The following is an 18088-nucleotide window of genomic DNA, read 5'->3' as shown; positions in this document are numbered from 1 at the left end:
AATTTTACTATGCAAACTGCCATACTAATGCTATAAAAAGTACAGTCAAAACACCTATGTGTTTCTTTTTTTGAAGAGTATATTTTATGGTGTTTCTATTATTCTAAGTGGTTCTTCATTTGCTCTAATATTGAGGTATACATTTTTTTCTCAGTATCTACCTTTAAGCTGATCTGGAGAGTCCTAAATGCTTGGACTAATAGCACTTCTCATTCCATTCAAATTATGTGACAAAGTAACCTTTCAACTCTATCAGCCCCACCTACTCTCTCTGTTTTGACATACAAGCTTTGGTCATAATATATACCTGACGAGTACTCCCAACTTTCAGTAGAAACCCTCTGAGGTTGTCATGTCTGAAGACAGTCTGCTGGGTTATTCAGCAGATCTGTTTTTAAAAAATCTTTTTAGCAGACAGTGGGATCCTGAGCCTCAGAATGACCCTACTGTAACACTGTGCACCCCTCTGGGATCAACATATAGCATCTGAATTTCACTATTAAAAACAAAAACCTTCAAAATATCAAAACATAATAATTTACCCCAAGTGTTAAGCTTAAGAATTAGCCATTCAGTCAGGAAAACTCATGCAATAGAAAATAATATTTATTAAAGCTTAGACAACAAATACTATGTTATACATATTTTCATTACACCTTTGGCCTCGCCCTTCGAGGTACTCCTGCCCTTAATTTAGTTTGCTGATAGCGGAGAGGCTGACTGTAGGGAAGCCATGGGCAGGGGGGAAGCTGCCCTCCCTTTCAGAAATAGCCAAAAAACAGGTGGAGGCTGGGGAGGAGGAGGTGAACTTTGGACGTACAGCAGAGACAAATGGATTGAGTTGAGATATAATGCCCTTTCTAGCAGATCATTGGGCGAGTTGTTTATCAAATGACCAATGAGATACTTGCCATTTGACTGCCGAACGTTCTGACAATGAGGGAGTCTATTACAGTATGTTTGATGTTTACGGTTTGAATTCCCTGCCTGAACCACCACTTTGCTAAATGAAACAGCTGAGATACATGTAGGTGCTCTTAAATTTATTTTTTGAGGCTTTGTGGTAACATCAACAGTTTTTGTTTTGTTTGTTTTTTGGCCCACCATATCATAATATAAAGGAATCAGCACATAAGAACAAATGAAAGCAGCCCATTTGGTCCATCAATGCTTGTCCAGTTCCTAGTAGCTGATTCATCCCATTGATTCAGCAGCAACAACTTGATAACCCATTCCATGCATACACCGCTTTCTGTGTAACAAATATCTATCCTGAGTCTGTCCTAAGTCTGTTTCCACTTAATGTCTGACTGTGTCCTCTGATTTCTGTGCTAAGTTTTAAAAATTGTCAAGGGGTAACTTTATCAACTCCTTTTAGATTTTAGAAACTTCAAACAAGTTTTTCCTATTCTTTCTCAGTCCTAGGCCAAATAGATTTAGCTCTCTCAATGTATCTTCTTAACTCATTTCTTTAAGCCCTGTGATTAGTCTGGTTTAATTCAAATGTTTATAAAACTGTCTGAACTAGTTTAAATTAGGTATCTTCTGAGATGTATCTGACAGAATATGTTACACAGTGACACACAAAGGCCTAATGTAGATCTGTTATTCAAATCCTATGAGATTCCTATACTGCAGCTGACTTTGCTCACTTGAAAATTAAATTGGACTAACTTCACATGCAACTGGGACCAAGTCCAAATTTTAACAGTAAAGCAATGTCTGTTTTTTTTTAAATATTCCCTATTAATTCACTGTTATTTGCAGGTGTCCCTCCTCCATCCACTCTTTTTTTCATTGCCTGTAGTAACTCATACTGTAATCGTGTTTTTTTTGATGATTCACATGAATGGCTTGTAATAGATCTTTGGAGGGAGGTTATTTTTGTTGCAGCTGTCCATGAACAGGATACATATGTCAGTCACTGTAATTTTTCTTTCTTTCACAAGCTTTTTTTCTCCTGTTAATAACCAAAAACTTGATCTGAAACTGCACTGTTTCACATACTAGGGCATTTCAACTCAGCAGTGTATTTGGGGTCAAAGCATGTTACTGGCTGCAAAGCATTCAGTCAATAAGGGAGGCAGCTAGCGGTTAGTGACAGGAAAAAAGACTTGAAGATGTTAAAACCATTTCACTCTCCAATACATCTCCTAACAGTTTTGTCAAAAATAGGTCTAAATACGTTCTTCGATGTCTAAAGGGATGTTTTGGATTCTGCAGGTCTCTCAAAGATGGTGTTCAAAAGACTCAATTTTCACTGCAGATGCTTCCCCTTTAATCTCTGAAAATGAAAAACAAAGGGTCTGCATTTGGAAATAGATCTAAGAATAATCTTGTGCCAATCCTTCACTCCTGCACCGGCAGCAGTTAAAATCTACTCATACCGTGTGGGTGCTTTGATATGTTTGTCTTTGACACCTTGACTGCCTGACTCCATTTCTCAAAGCAGTCACACTTCTTAGATAATCTTCTGTACATAATTATTTTAAAATTAAAGCTCACAGTCAATCCTAATACATACTGTACTTTAACTACTTTAACTATGGAATGTAGCACAAGTCAAGTAGATTACAGGACTAGCAAAATATGATCGGTGTCTATGTAGTTATCATAAGAGATCCTAGGAATCCGTTTGCTGTGGAATAATGTGGAAAAACATGGATTGTCTGAGCTTCCAGAGAATTTTTAGTTTTACACTTGGGGTGGGGCAAAAAACATGCAAATCTTTTTTTTTATTTGTTTGATAACCAAATCATATATAATCATCAACAAAGGCAATTTTGCTTTATATGCCTATAAAATAATTGTTTTTACTTCAGTATCTAGTGTGTTGTTACTAATGAACAAACTGTTTAATTAAAGATGTCGAAAACGATAAAAATCACCCCTAAAGATCGGGTCACTGAGTTTAGCAATACCCATCCAGATGACAACGACTAAGATAAACTAATATGAATACTATTTTTGTATTATTATTATTATTACTACACAGAAGTTTTTGTAATGTTTAAAGTAAAAAGTTTTTTCCTTTTTATTATGTTTTCATTTTTAAAAGATTTCACCAGCATCAAACCCCCTGCGATGCAGCAAATCATTTACTCGGGTTCTGGGAGCAGCACTGTTCACTGTTCATTAGATAGGAATTTGAAATTAATCTATGCAGTGCCAAATCAGCACGATTTGAACTGGGGTAGTAGGAGTTTAAAATATAAACTGAAATAATTCACTCCAGCCCAGTCCTTGTGATGGAGGAGGTGGCATGACAGTAACACACAGTGGGATTCAAAATACAAAAAAATAGGCAAGAGTACAGTGTATGATTTTTTTTTTTTTTTTTTAACCTAAACAGAACCAAATATTGCATTATGTTGTTATTTCCCTTATGGAAAAACATATATTTTTAATATATGGTAGAAAAGTATGATCCTTATATTTTTCATATATAGAAATTGGCCCCTTTTATATATATTTAAAATATATGGGATATATTTTAAATATATTTTAGTCTGTAATCCATATAAAATAAATATATGGATTACAGACTAATCCCATTTATTTTAAATATAAAAAGGGGCCAATTCTATATATGAAAAATATAAGGATCATACTTTTCTACCATATATTAAAAACATATGTTTGTTCCATAAGGCTTGACTTTGCTTGACTGGGCAATCTGAGTTCATATCAGCATTGGCATGTGACCTAAATATATGTTATATACAATTATCTTTGTGTATGTATTTGTTTTTCAGCCAATACAACCAGATGAGCTATGCGCATTTGTCAGTACGTGAGTGGTGTTGGAAAGAGCGAAGGTCCACAATGATGGTATATTTCCAATAAACTGTCAGTTTTTATTTACAAGTATACTCCTCTAACAGCAATGATAGTAGGGGTCGAAACGGTGAGATTGTAGTCCTAAACAAAAAGGTTCAAAATTATAACATACAAACAATTACAGTTCAGAGTGCTCCGTGCTGTAAGAGGCAGTGTGGTAGTGTGGCAGTGCAGGTGCTCCGGGTGCTGGTGCTGGGTTGACTGCTACAGCTCCTGATCTGCTACTCGTCTGCCAACAAAAACAACAATAACAGCGCTTGTTACTGTATCAGCGTAAGGGGGCGTACTCACGTAGCTGTGTCCCTTTTGTACTGCTAAACTCTCCCCCTTGATCAGTATGTCGTCATGCTGTATCCAATCGCTGTGCACAACATAGCTGATCACAATAGAGCTGCTGTTCAGCAGTCTTACAGCTTTGCCCCTTCACCAAGATGGCTGACTTCCAGTTCCATTCTACCATCGAGTCAGCCCAACCCTGAAAAGGCAAACCTTTACTTAGCGCCCTTCCAGGTCGGCAGGTAGATTTGCAGTTCAGATTCCTTCTGTCTTGTTGCAGGACAAAACCATTTTTTTTAGCAGTTCATATTTTTTACAATTAAGTGTAGTTGTTGGTATCAGGGTTCCGTATTTGTAAGGTGACCATATGGCTCTGTGTGCAGCGGGACAGTTGAGGCTTTTCAACTCACAACCCAATGCATTCTGGTAAGCGTAGTCCTGCTTCTCTTAAAGGAAAAAATGGTATCCGAGACAGGTAAAATGTACCAGAATGCATTGGGTTTTTGAATTGAAAAGCCTGAACTGACCCAAATAGTCCCGCTGATCATAAAGTCATATGGTCACCTTATGTACGTGAGATTCGTAATACAATTTCCATTTTATTCTAGTTGTCCCATAGGAATCTCTAGGAACCAGCTGTTTCAACTGAAGAGAATACTCCTGATGCAATACATTCAAATAAATAAATAGCACTTGAGAGGCATGTGTTGATGGACTGAAGAAAAAACAACACTAAATTGCAATGGCTGTTTCAGGGGATTCATGTAATAATTGGTTTATTAGAGCCATGAGTTTACATTCGTGACTGAACTGAAAACATGTAAACTATACTATAAACTAGAACAATATAATCATTAAACTATCAATGCCACTTGACTAGAGTTCCGTGAAATTATTTTTATTTCTCACAAATTTAGTTTTATTTTGTTTTATTCCAGATACACATTAATAAAACAACTCAAATAGATGTATATCAATAATAGTATTGTATACATCATGTTTTAACTACATAGATACTTTTTATTAAACATTATCAACTTTTAGTTTAACATTTTGACATAAACAAACCTCGCACAGAAAAATAATTTAGTTACCATAATTTCTCATTAGCGACAGTAACGGTAACATACAGTCCCCAACTCTTTTTAATTAACTGCCTATTTACAGTGAATACTGCCCATGACCTCTATAAAAATACAATAAAATAAAATATATATATATATATATATATATATATATATATATATATTTATACTGCCCTTCTACTGTGGGGCTGTCATAATAACTGCACATACAGCAATCCACCCATCAGAAAAAAAACAATAGCTGTTTTTCAATCCCATTGCACTGAAGCAGGGCTCCAGTATACAAAACAAACATGGGGTTTCTCAGTATTTAAACACTAAGCAAAGCAGATTCATTCATTCAAATTCATTCAAAACCAAAACAGCATTTGCTCCAGTGCAAAGTTTGCACCACTTGAAATAAAACAAAGATTAGCATACTAATACAAGATACAAGCACAAACAAGCCATATTTTCCCCAAAAGGAATAAACAGCTAATGCTTAACGACGGTATCTTTCGACTCCTATTCCAGCCGACAGTTGCAAAATCATTATTTTGTCACCGTCGGCTGCATACATCCCCTCATCCTCAAATTCTTTGTAGCGTTGTTTAATTGTTATGCACAGTTTAGGCATTTTAGAAACAAACGTCTCTTCTCTTCCATCACAATTTTAATTCCCAAACGATTAGTTTTATTTTGTTTTATATGTTGCATTTAGTTTTATTTTGTGCTATTTCATATTTGTAAAAAACACAGGGCTCTACATATAACCATTTTTGTAACCCTGATAACAGCCTTTTGAAACCCCCCTTTTAGCTGAGGTAAGGTGTTATTTGTCAAATGTATTGAGAATGCCAATCACATGGTTTCAGCATTTGTTGATAGCAAATGTTTTAGGCAGTGTGAATAGTGTATTGGTTTCTTCATGGTTTTTATTCAATTCAGCTGTGCTGTGCTTTATTATTTATGTGCAGAAACAAGCAGACCCAGGCTCCACCTTCATTTGGACCTGTACCACCCAGCCATTTACCATAAGGTAATGGCCACTCTATTTAAAACCAGGATGATTGACATCATCCGTGAGGTTGTTATTCGATATACTGTACTATATGGGCCAATCACAGTGAATTATACTTGCTCTCCTTACTCCTGCTGTAATTAGTTTACTTACTATTCCCTCTTCTTCTGATTGGCTGTCAGGTTGGTCACTCTAAGAAATAAGGCTGACAGTGATGATCCTGTATTTATATTTTAGGATTTTTTTTATTTTTAATACCTGTTAAACTTTTTTTATTAATTTCATTTTATTTTTTTTCAGGGCTTTTGCTTTTTATATACTGTATGAAATTATTGTTTTCAGTTATTTTCCAAAATGCTTGGCCGTTTTTTTTCTGTCACAATATGTATAGTAACTGGACAGTACTTGCACACTTAAGTTGTATCTTCTTTCCTTTGCTGTCTTCCATAACGAAATTATTATGGTCATGGGCACATTATTCTGGGGTTTTTGTGTGTCTAGGCATTTTTTTTTTATATTTCGCCACAATTTGCAATTCTGTTTTAAATTCTCACTAACTAATATACCGTTAAATCCCACAAAAAAAGCCTTCTAATTGTAATCTCGTTTTAAATCTCGCAAGCGGAGTCTCCAGTAGAAATGTAGGAATGTGCTGCCAGTAGTTGGGGTGGGTTTAAAGTATTCAGAACGAATCAATGATAGATACAAGTCAGGAAGGAGGGACAATGACCAACTGCACTGGTAAAGGTAGTTTGTTTATGGTTTTTTGTAGTATTTTTATTTTCTTTTTAAGTCAACGTGAATTCAGTGACCATGTTTTTCTGGTGTTTATTGGCTAACCACCGATTTAAATTTTTTGGTATCAGGGGTGTTTAATCGTTTTTTATCAGTTAAAGTTAAAAATCAGAAGCCCTAATTATAAGGTATATGTAAGTGTAAGTATGTGCCCTGTGACTGAAAGCTAACTTTAACCTTGGCTACATGTTAACATCAATTATTAAGTTGGTTTCTATGTCATGCTAAAATAGTTACCCATGACTACATTGATTACACAGTATTTACCATATAATCACTTTATACTGTAAGTAATAAATATTTACTATATAAGATGTTTCACGTATAACTGCAAAAGAAAATATAGTCAAGTTTTTACAATGTACTGGATTGCAGGTTTCTATTATATGTAAATAAAAAAAATATGAAAAAGAAGACGTAGTGTCATAAGTTTGGAATTTTACTACAAAGAATCAAAGTGAAGCAAAACAAAGGGAATCAGCAGCTCTGTTTTGCTTCACAAGACCAGTAGTGTCCCCCTGCATTCAACCTTAATTTAAGCACTGAATTTAAGCTAAGCCAGAGCACACATTTAGTGAACTAGAGCTGTATTAAAATGACAAAATAACTAAAAACTGCTTATTACCATAAATCTCCATAAAGCAACAGACTGGTGGTTAAAACAGCAAAATGTAGATGATCCCCAATCATATAACAAAATAAACCAATACAGTTTGTTGCAGACAAACCAATGTTTCGATGATCCTGCACCTTTGATGGGGTAGGAACACGTTAAGGGACTGATTTAAGGATAGGCGCAGTGCAAACAATTGCGGCTGCAAAATCCAAATTGCCTAGCGGCCAGGCAATTATTTTACATTGCAGCCTGTGTAAGCTTAAGTGCAATGCAAATTATTCAACACGCACAAATAATGATCTGCAATCATGATAATTTAGTGGCCGCACTTATAGCCCAGAGGTGAGGTGAGTTAAGAGTTCAGAGAGCAGTAGGCACTGTATGACAATTTGTGGAGCATGAAAATCAAACCAAACAAAAAATATGTCAAAGGAAGGGCAGTAAAGTCCTCTGGCGCATGGAAAAGAAAATAAATGTTTTCTGAGGAGATTTTACGGCTGAGGTCACTCAGCATGAAATGTAGTTATTTGGCAAATCCTCAGCCAACATCAGTTATGCTACCAAAGAGGCCATATGGAGCAGGAGGAGGGCTGTTATCCACATCACAGCTCACACCGAGACAAGCGGAGAGGACAATCCATCATTCCAATATCATTTAAATGGATTAATGGTGGTAAAGTGCCAATTTGATAGCAGGTGGAGAACGGCAAGTGAAAGCCATTGTTTTCATACACTGCATTTTTTGTGGCCACTAAAGTCCAACTTTACGGCCGCTAAACGCAGTTTTGCGCGTGCAAAATGCAGATTTTGGCTGCAGTATGGGTGTTTTGAATAAACAACAGCAATGATATTTATATATGATGACTTAGAAGATATTATAACACTAACAAACATTCAATGGAGCCTCAGTTGACTTTGCTGTGAATTAAAATCTAGTCTGGTAGAGTCTGACTCGCAACAACATATCAGCTTTCTACTGTAACTGTTATAAATAGTGTTACTCTACAAACATGTATTGAGAACTGTAGTGATTTACACTCATGATGATGGTCAAATAACCATCAGCATTATAGTTTATTTGCTTTAAGAATTGAATTGAAACACATGTTTTCACTGTTGGCAACAGGGGACTTTTTTGCAGCTTGGAGGAAATGGAGTGATAAGGTATGATGTCACTGAGATTTCCTATAAAGGGTCTGTGTGGGTTCAACTGTCAGTTTGTGCATATATTGAAATGTAATCACAGGGGGCATCCACAGCAATTATTATTGTGGAGAATGTAACTGAGCAGTGTGTTTTACAATGTGTTTGTCACACATTCTTCATGGCATGGTTTAAATTACTGTATATTTTAAATAAAATGCATTGATATTCTGTGTGCTATGAATAAGGGCCCCTTATTACACTTTTCACTGTTCAACTTTTAATCTAATACTTGTTCTTCACTTTGAAACATTTCTGAAAGAACAACACAAAAGAGCAGCCCACTTCTACTTATTCATAACAACTGCTGACACTAGAATGTGTGTCACACATTTTAGAAAAAATTAGATAAGAAGCATGAAAATGTATTGTGAAGCCAGTGTGTAAAACAAAAACAGGTGTTGACAGATACCAAATGTATGGTAATAAACTGAGTATGAATGCAAATTCAGGATAAAACTTGTTACCAGCTGTATTGGAGTACATGAGTTCTGGTAATCATTAGGATTTTTCTATACTTCTATTCCCTAATTGACTAAACATCTGGATTGGAAAGTAATTCCCCAATTAGGTCAGCTAGAATCGGTTACAGTTGAAGTAAGATACTCACAGCGTTTGCACTGGCCCAATCAAATCCACTGAGTGTTGGAAGAGCGAAGCCATCAGCCTTGAACTGAAGTTATCATCATAAAGGAATTTTTCAATATGCTCTTTGTGATTTAGCTTTTAAGAAAATCCAAACTGTTGGTTACACCTTAAAATAACGGCTGTAAATTCAAATGAACTTCAAAGGATTAGTTGTTGTGGTGTTTCACTTGAATTATTTATGAATCTGTGGCTATTTTTAAAGTTCTCTTCAAAACTAAAAAAATAATTACAAAATGTCTACAAAATATGAGTTATTAAGATACTACTCCTATGAAATCCTATACCATTTTATTGAAATTCATATGCATTTGTGGCCAATATTTTAAAGTGCTACCGAATTGCAAATACAAACAAAACAATTATAATAACCTACATAAATTCTATTAACAAAAATTAACAAAAGTCAGAAGGCTCTGTCATATCCAGTACTTTATATAGACAACTGGTCACTTATGGCCAACTGGCCACAGTACCTCCATTTATTAGCAGAGTAGCGCTAGCTGTGTTCACTGCAACTTTTGTTGATAGTTATTTGTAGTGTTTTATTTTTGCCTTTTGTATGCTGGCCGTATGCCCTCCGTGGGCTTCCATCTCTGATTGTAAATAAAACCTGCGTGCCTGCGGGGGCCACCTCAACCTCCGTCTCGATCTCTTGTCTATCAAGCAGCGAATACACACACAGCTCTCACCACTGTTACTGTGTCCTTAACATTAAAAGCTACAAAAACACATCATATATGGAGTAAATTCACATCAAAGAAGAAGCATCTGTCAACCTATCAATACCTTGAGAAAAAATGTGGTAGTAGCAAACACCTTAATTTGCTGCAACAGCCTTACCATGAGCAACTACAGGTTTCCCACACTTGAGATTGTGGTTAAACCCATTTAAAAGTGGTAATTTTGGTAATTTGCATAGTAATTTCGCATTTTTTCCAAGCTAATACCATGCATTTACAATTCCTTATCATAGTTCACCATGTTGTTTATCATGTGTTACCATACTTATCTGCAATTTACAATACTTTGCTTTACTGTGTTTTCACTATGAACATAAGAACAAGAACATCTACAAATGAGAGGAGGACATTTAGTTCCTAGTAGCTGATAGAGCTCATCACCCTCTATGTGGAGAAGTGTCTCTTTAAAATGTTATATTTAATCATGCCCCCCCTATTTCTTCTTTGTTCTGGGCTAAATAGATTCAGTTCTTTCAGCCTATCTTCATACAGCAGCTCATTCCTTTAAGCCCTGAGATTAGTCTGGCTGTTCTTCATTGGACTCTGTCCAGAGCCACGTGTCCCTTTGGTATTGCGGTGACCAGAATTGGTCTCACCAGTGCATTGTACAACCTCATCATAACCTGCTTGGATTTGCATTCTACTCTTTTGGTTATATAGCCAAGTATTCTGTTTGCCCTTTTGCTTGCTACCCACGGGCTGTCTATGCTTTCAATATACTTTGCATGGCAACAGAACTAGAACTGAGATCCAGATGGCATATTATATATTTGATCAGAAATCTAAATAGATTAAGCATCAAAAATAAGAAGAATTGTGGTGATCAACTCCAACACATAAACTGAAATCATGCTCAAAGTGAATGTATTCCACAACCCCAAACCCATCATGATTCATAGCAAATAGGAAGAGAGTTATTAAGAACAGGTACAAGGTCGATAATTGTAAAAAATATATATACCGTATAACAGGAAATTTTGGCGGGGAATTTATTTTGGCTTTATTGGAGGTTTTGATTGGATCGTCAATAATTCTTCCACCAATCAGATTGTGGCATACAGTGAGTGATCCCAGCCTCTGACAGACTGGTATGCAGCACAGGTTAAAGAAACACTGGGCAAGGCAAAGAATGTGTTCGGATGTCAAAGTGAATATGAGAATATGAGAATGGCAGTGTGATGAAGCCAATTTGCTTGAAAAAAATTAAAAGCAGACCGGACATTCACATTGTCAGATTCGTACATACTCTTTTTATTTATATATATACTCTAAGCACACTCTTAAACTCAGGGGAGACGTTCAGGAGGACATAAAGATGTTTCGGACTCCTGTAAGTGGATCGTTCATGCACTGGACTTGCAATGTATCCAGATGACTTTTAATAATCAAGAAGATGACACAGACTCATTCGATTTGAAGTTTTAATGAATCATAGTATCAGTACTCCTTCAGTTTATTAAAAGCTTAAAAATGGATTGAGTAGTTACAGACTACGTCGAATCCCAGCTGACAGGCAATCTGGGAAGTCCAGTGCCTTAACAGGCTCTCTTAGTCTAAAACATAAATCATATACCTTATAGCAATGCATCAATATAAAAAATATTTCTTACCTTCCAAAATATATATGGAAGTGTAGAATATAATGTAAGGACAGAAACTGTCTTCAAAGGCAAAAACTTCTAAATACGACACCAACAGCAATCAGCTCGATCAGAGATCTTCATAGCATGGATCACATCAGCTTGTAGTTAGCAAGTTGAGTGACACTTGACTAAGATTTTACCTTGGTTTTTATAGGAGTTTTTGCTTCGCTTTTTACGTCAGAAGTCATAAATAAATTTTAAACATTAATATGCCTTGACAGCTCATGTCCTTCAAGTGAATAACATTTTCAAAACACCCGGTAACTCCTTCTATAAGATTAATTGGCCATCATCCCCTAGTCCACCTCTCCTACATCTCCAGAATATGTAAGGTGAACTTTTGAACTGCTGTTATTCTTTTTTGGTACCAGGGAGTTCCTGAATACAGCATGCATGTGAATACAGTGCCAGTATATGAAGAATACATAGAAAGATGTGTTTAATATATAACACCTACTTTGGTTTAATTATTCCGATCCTGGGTTAAAAATATATTTCCCTATAAACATCAAAATACATCCTTCTTAGTAGGTTGGCTTTATTACATGTATAGATGTGGTTTAACAATTAACTAAATCATATTGGATTGGGGCTGGTAGGTCCGTAGCAAACTTCTAAGCCTGCAACTATATATCCAATTATTCTCACTCAAATCCAGTCTATCAAGAACATAGTCAAAATATATAAGTCCCATTTTAGCTATTCAATGCTTTAAAATAAACTTGACCTGTTTTGTTTTTTTTGTTTTACAAAAATCCTCTTCAGGCAAGTTTCAGATCACCTGCTTTTCTGTCCAGGTCATCCATCATTAATAGAAGACTTTTCTGTAAGCATTTTCTCAGATGTATGGCATAACATGGTTGTATGCTATGGCTCTCCCTCACTTGTTTTTACCAGGTCTTCATTAATTTCTATGATTTAATGAAGCCATATATAGTTCACCACTGACTCCCCTTTCCTGTACCAGGAGGTATTTCTTGGATGTAAAAGATCACTCATTTAGAAACCTTGGATTTCAACCCCCCCAACATTAAAACTTGCATTAGTTGCCAAAAAGTTATTTCCTTTAATTACCCCCCGCCTGGTACTGCAAGCAAGCAAAGGTTGCCAAGATTAATTACCTTCTCTTTGGCAAGCCTGTTATATGCTTGACACAGACTGGTGTCGTTATGTTTTGACTGAAGTTTTTACTTTAAGATAATTTCTATATTTTCTTAGTTTCAAACTTAACAGTTCTTCAGTTAAAAAAAAAAAACATTTACACTTATATTCTGTTTGAATTATTCTAGAATACAAGTGTTTAGCTTAAAGACTACTTTCAGATTAAGCTTACTTCTTTAAATAAGAGACTTGACTGTGAACATTTGAGTTAATTAAATGAGATTCTCAGCTCGTTTCTGCTTTTCTCTTCAAGGTTATAAACCTTGGCACCAGTAGCTCAGACAAAGACAAGCTTAGCTCATTTCAAAGGTCTTTTTTGGTCAGCATGACCCCAACCTAGCTCCCTTTTTACTCAGACTTACAAAGATACAATAATATTTGTCAGTGTTATAACAGAATAAACAGGAATATAGAATGCTCTCACATAACTATAGGTTAATACAGAGCATATTGTAACTTCTTGTATGAACAGTGTTTTTTTAACAATTTGTTTAGTATTTCTGGTGGCTTTATATTCTTTAAAACACAGTACAGTTATTACAACATTTTAACACACATGCAGTTTCACAAATGTTCAATTTGCATCCCAAAGATCAGCCTGCTTCCAGTAGATGTCACAGTCCTGGGTAATTTTCTGCTCTCAGTGAGTCTGTCAAAGCCTGATACCTGCAAAAACTTCAATTTTGTTAGCAGAGCTTCTGTCTCTACATTCCCATTCCCATCATCAGTGGGAAGACTTCACATAAATTAAACTGTTTCTATCAAAGAGACATCTATCTCTGCCGCATACACCTTTCACTCAAAAAAGGTGACCGCACTTTGTACAAGGGAAGACAGGTTTTAGATTCATTCATGACAACATCAATGGAGTTAGAAAATCTGGAATTTATGATGTGATCACTAACTCCAAGTAGTTTAAACATTCTAATGAAATATGCCAGCAAAAAAAAAATGACAGAGGTCTACAAAGTCAAGAAATGTATCGAAAACCCATTGATTACACATACAAAATTATATTATATTAGAGTGGTCAGATATAAAAAAAATCTTAAAACATTGCTTGAAAGAAAATTCTTAAATGTGTCATGGAGCTTTGAATTCTAGAAATACATTTAATGTATACAGTTTACCAAAGGGGATTACAGCTATTTTTCTTGACTGAAGCTACTGACTGGTGATATTTTCGAAGCTTTAATTAAGAAACAATGATACAGTTATACTGTACTGTCTATTTTAATATTCTCTAGCTACTTGTAACTTTAAACACATAACACATGCCTGTGGTGAAGAAATAATTACAACATAGAGAATCTGTAATGGGCAGAGAATGTGTGTTAACTGGAGGTCAAGCAATTTAAAGTCATTTGGAAGAATTATAGACATGGAATACTACATTAAGAGGAGATTAGTCTTTTTTTTTCTTTGTGAACGTGCTAAGTGAAACACGCCAATTCAAAAACCGTCAAAATCTACCAAGGTAGCAAATCTGCCGAATTTAATACCAGCCAAAATGTCCCGTTCTACGGTATTATATAATTATTTAATGTACTTATTATGACTTCAATATGCATAAACTAATCAGATGTCAGTCATAATTACATTCGTAATAATGGAAATTGAAATAAAGTGTTATCCTTTTGTTATCTTTTACAAAGATTCAGTTTGGAAGTGTAATGCCAACTTCAATGCCTGAAAAAGAAGAAAAGATTACATAATCATCTACACACTATCAACAAGTTTATAATAGGAAAACATGTGTTCCAGATTTAACATTGAAGGATAAATCATTGGCTCTGTCAAATATCTTAAAATGCAAGCAGTTATATGACAGACAGAGGTCATGAAAATCAAATGCGAAGAAAAGCTCTTGGAAGTATTCCTCCGGCATATTTTATTTGAACCAATTATCGGGCTGCTCTATATTTGTTATTTATTGTTTGATGCCTAAATTGAAGTTTGAGTGTTATCACTTTCTGTTCAGGTCAGAGTCTTTATAGAAGTATGTCATGTTTATTCTTTTAAGGTAATTGTTACATTATGGTACATACGGTAAGATGGATCATGGGAGAGCTCATGTGTAATATTTGGTATCACTCTGTTTTTTTTCTTCTTTTAAATGACTGGAAACTGAATAATGAATCATTGTGTATGTAAGCATTTATTACCCATGTTTAATCTTACGAACTACACTAATCCTTCATGGAGGCTCATGATTTAAAAAAAAAAATCTAAATTGCATTTATTAAATGCTCTAACTTTTGACTGTCCACTAAATATAAAATACTTCCAAAAAAGTATGACTACAGTAGTCATATTGTTTAAAGACTGTGTTTCCTTGATTATAATTAATCTTTGCGAGTGTTTCAAAATGGAAAGATGAGAGTACTGTTTCCCTTCCAAAATGACTTGCTGTGCTTTATTTATCCCTGAATTAATAATAGATTCCAGGAAGACTAAATGTACAGACCTCCATGGTCCATTTGTTTATTTAGCACTAAAGTGTTGACAGCCCTTGAAGGGTGTAACCTTTATCCGCCAATAGACAAGCATACAGTAGTCGGCTGACATACAATTTCCAGGGAACCATCCTTAATACATGGGGCCCACCTTCTACTGGGATAAGTAATTCATCAAGCCCCCTTCTCAACTGAAGTTTCAAATTGTAAAGCGCTATGTCAGAACATAGCATAGTGGTACAGTAAACTGAGAGGTGACAGGAATGCTGCTCGATATCCATGCTGGGATCCATAGAGGTAGACCTTTTTTGTAGTTCATCTGTTGTTATTTATTCAGTGTTTAAGGCATAAGTTACACCTGGTCACAGTACACTCCCTCCTGTATTAACTTCTAATCTACATATGATGATGTGTATGTGATGGGATCTGCTCTAAACTGTTGTCAATGTTAATCCTGGGAGTGTTTTATGCTTTTAAACATTTAACTGTACACCAGTTAGGACACTTTTTTAGACAGTGACTTGTGTATAGAATGGGTCACCAAGCCACGCAGTCGTTGCCGAATCATTGGGATCTTCTAAGATTTGACTAGTTCTGAGATCAATCAATCAGCTACCAGTATCTGGCCTGAATGGCCTCTCTTTCCTCTACTACAAATCAATTTTTATTGAAGAAATACATGCAAGTAGTACAAGTCTTTCAGAGCTCTAAAGAATACCTCTGTAATCAATGTAAGCCTCCGCTATTAGAGGCAGATTGGGGCCACTACAGGTCATTCATCAGGAAGAAATGCCTTATTATAAAAAACAGCACAATATAGTCTTTAGAGCGTTATGTAGTCATTTGTCATTGCACACACATGGTTTATACTAAGGTAATTATTAGGAGGCCAGGAAAGCACATACTGATTCCTAATTCCAATTTGTGTTGAATTACAACAGATGCATGATAAGTTATAAAATTCCACTGTTTAAACTAGTCAGCCTAAGGCAGTCTAGAATGTTTTATTTATTTGGTTGCGAATTGAATATAGCAGTGCCGAGAAACAGTTTTTCACAGTAGAATGTTTATTATATCATTATTTGATGTACTTCATTTTATTTCAATATACATAAAATAGTCAAGCGTCAGTCATACTTACATTAGTAATAATGGGCTACAATTGATTTTCATTTACCTCAAGATTACCAAGGAGGGGACCCCTTTTTTTGTTGTCCTGCAAGTGCTGATCATTGTAGTCAGGACTGGGATAGCCAATATTGCCACTGCCTAAACAAACTAACGGTATTGTTCAACATTTGCTATCTGGCTTTGTTCAAATATTGCTTTTATTGGAGTTTGCTGTTTGTTTGCAAGGAATAGGTATAGAATGCTATGCAATCCAAATTTTACATATTGGACATTACCGGTGTATTGTTGTCTCAGTGAAAAATATAGTTTATGTATGTTTGTATGTCTGTACATATGTATGTATTTATGTACTTTTAAATAGGTGCAATATATTGATACAGTCATGGAGGATTGCACATTGAATATATACGTGACATAGGTTTTAAAGGAAAACATGAAAGAGCAGCATAAATGCATTACATTTTACCATGCATTTTAAAGTAATCATAATTCCAGAATACTGTTGTCTGTCTGTTTTGTTACAGTCTAGAGACTTCGTGCAAGATTATGAAGGTGTGCAAAAAAAGTGCAAACTGCATAAAAATATTGCTTAGTACCCTCTAGTGTCACTTTGTATTCTTCATAAAATAGATTGTGCTTGTGTCTTACCAGGAAAGAAAGAAGGGTCCACCTGGCTATTGGGTAAATCAGAATTCCCAGAAGTAAGCAATACTAGTGAATGACAATGGGATATGATAGGGGGAACATTCTCATCAGTTGATAACCTGTGGAAGATAGCCTATTAATATGCTTTATATCACCCATTACTCCCAACATCAGAAACAAATTATAATTATATTCATCTCACTACCTATAGCACTGCAAAATTATTATGTACCAAAACTAACCAAAAGTGTCTTGGAAAATGCCCTGAGCTCACCTCCTTGGTGTCACTCATTTATGCTTCTAGAACCACCATGGTACTTTTACCTGATCCAAAGCAGTCCCTTGAGTTGAACATGCTGGAACATGCTGGAACATGCACATTTGGGAGGTGAGACAATGGGCTGTGTGTCTACCAGCAGTCCTGGTAAAATTCTGCATCATTTCCAAATGCTTTGTTTAAATGTGTTATGTGAATAACCACTCAATTCTGCCCATGTTTACCTATTGAATGTTCTTTTGTAATTGCTATATATATAATCAATTAAAGGAGTATTGATTTGAAACAAAGATACAAACAACAACACAGTGTTCAGTATTGCTTTGATACGTTCAAATTACATTCTAGAGCTGATAAAATGTTTTCCTTTTAATAACTATTTTTTTTCCCTTGAAAATGTTGCAGAACATTTTGTGCCTCGAGCCTGAGCTGACCTCTACATTGAAGCTAACATTCATTTCCTGATTAACAATCACTTAGCATATCTCCCAAAGTTAAAACTGTTAACCCCCAAAACAGAGGAAGCCCTAAAAACTAAAAAAAAAATCTAAAAATGAATAGTTTAAACATTC

Source organism: Acipenser ruthenus, chromosome 9 (genome assembly GCF_902713425.1).
Source record: "Acipenser ruthenus chromosome 9, fAciRut3.2 maternal haplotype, whole genome shotgun sequence".
NCBI lineage: Eukaryota > Metazoa > Chordata > Actinopteri > Acipenseriformes > Acipenseridae > Acipenser > Acipenser ruthenus.
The sequence above is the reverse complement of the archived record's forward strand: the minus strand, read 5'-3'. Positions refer to the sequence as shown.